Here is a 1,608-nt window from a genome sequence, read left to right as displayed (position 1 = left end):
CATTGAACATCTTTCCCACAACGTCTGTTTTCAATGCTAGCTTAGCGCTGAACCAGATTTGACAAATAATTTCATGAACATGATCTCATCTTTTTTTTTTTTTTTGGCTTCTTCCCAGCTTCTAGTATTTATGTTCAGTCATTGTTTCAGACACTCCACTTATGGATTTTTTTCATTCTCTGTTGCTTTAATTTTATGAAAAAGTTAATTAAAAATCTACATTAAACTAAGCTGAATACAAAGTCTTAGTGAAGGAGGTCTGGCGATCTCCTTTAGAAAAACATGGCCACTGTCTTTTGGCCTTAAAGTTTTAGGAAGGACACTTTACATGGCTTTGTGTTTGCATATGTCAGCAGCAGAGCATAGTAATAGACGCTGGCATCCATTGTCAGGTGTTCTTCAGCTACCAGAGCATGGAGTCTCTTTAGCAGATCTTTTTTTTTTTTTTTTTTTTTTTTTTGGTAGAGACATCACTTCCACAAAGTCTCCATCCGCGGCTTTGGCTTACGTCTTACATTTTCAGCATCATCTCCATTAAGTCACTGTCACAAAGTGTGTGTACCTGGATCCATACATTCAGCTGGAGAATAGTCAACATCACTTCATAGCCAGAAGTGGCTTGAAGTTCTTTCTCAAGTTCCAGAAAAGCAGCTGCTTCTGGGTTTTCATTAACATCTACGAGACCTGTGGGGAATTCGAGGCATTAGCCTCCCAGTGGCAGGCAGAACTGTTTTCCCAGAATAACACATTCATCATAAACAGTTCTTTGCAGTGTGAGACAACTGCCATACCATCAACCAACTGCCCTCTCGTGGCTGTACTTTTCACAGTTGCCCAAGTTCTAGTTTTACCAGTAAGATCCATGTACATTGATTTTTCGAGCTTGACCCATTTTCCTTCTGAAATTAACTCCTCTGAAATAATAGCCTGTTTGGTATTTTCAGAATTGGTTGGTTCTTGGTTTTTCATTTTCCATTTTCCAGTCAGTCTTCACCGTCCTCAGGCAAGAAGTTCATGACCAAGGTTTGGGGCATTCTCTTTGGGAAAGAGAATGAAAAAAGAAAGGACGAGCCCGAGGCAACAGTCTTGGAAGCCTTTCACAGCCCTGCCAAACCATTTTAGTCTTCTCTGGAATTTTAAGACAATAATTTGTGTTGTTTTAAGCCACTAAATCTGTGGTAGTTTGTTAGAAGAGCAATAGGAAACAACGCAGATGGGAAAGGACATCTTAAGAAGAATCTGCAAAATGCAAAGCCCCGAGGCATGACCTTTTCAGAAATGAAGGGAGGTTTCGAGTGTTTTGAGTCCACAGTCTGGTATAAGAACAGCCGAGGAAGAAATTCATACCAATTGAGATAGGTAAGGTTACTTAAAATCAGACAAAGTCCTTCTGCATTTTTAAAGCAGATTTCTACCTTATAAAATAATTCTGGCACTAATGAGTTGGAAACACTGGAGGTATAAGACCAAGAGGTTTTTTATATTCTATATGATTTTACCATATTCTAGTCATATTAGTCCTTCACAAATGCTTAAATTAGAAAAGCACAAGAGGATAGGTTTAGTTAAATCTAATACTGTCTTCTATCATGGTTTTTTCTTTGTTCA

The 1,608-nt window shown here is 38.4% G+C and overlaps 1 pseudogene; it reads right to left on the bottom strand.

Annotated features, from left to right (window-relative positions):
• Positions 1-302: 302 nt before the first annotated feature.
• Positions 303-969, bottom strand: LOC113911055 (annotated as a pseudogene).
• Between the last annotated feature and the right edge of the window lie 639 nt (positions 970-1,608).

Source organism: Zalophus californianus, chromosome 12 (assembly GCF_009762305.2).
Source record: "Zalophus californianus isolate mZalCal1 chromosome 12, mZalCal1.pri.v2, whole genome shotgun sequence".
NCBI classification, from domain to species: Eukaryota; Metazoa; Chordata; class Mammalia; order Carnivora; family Otariidae; genus Zalophus; species Zalophus californianus.
Note: the sequence above shows the minus strand (reverse complement) of the source record. Positions and strands in the feature narration are given on the sequence as shown.